Here is a 205-nt window from a genome sequence, read left to right on the forward strand (position 1 = left end):
CTTACAGGGAGAGGGCAGAACGTAGCCGTAAAGCACTCACTCAATCCCCGTCGGTGGGCCCATTGGGTTATTTCTCATTCCAGCCAGTGCACCACGACTGGCATATCAAAGGCCATGGTATGTACTACCCTGTCTATTGAATGGTGCACATAAAAGATCCCTTGCTACTAATCAAAAAGAGCAGCCCATGAAGTGGCAACAGCGG

Source organism: Gigantopelta aegis, chromosome 7, assembly GCF_016097555.1.
Source record: "Gigantopelta aegis isolate Gae_Host chromosome 7, Gae_host_genome, whole genome shotgun sequence".
Taxonomy (NCBI): domain Eukaryota; kingdom Metazoa; phylum Mollusca; class Gastropoda; order Neomphalida; family Peltospiridae; genus Gigantopelta; species Gigantopelta aegis.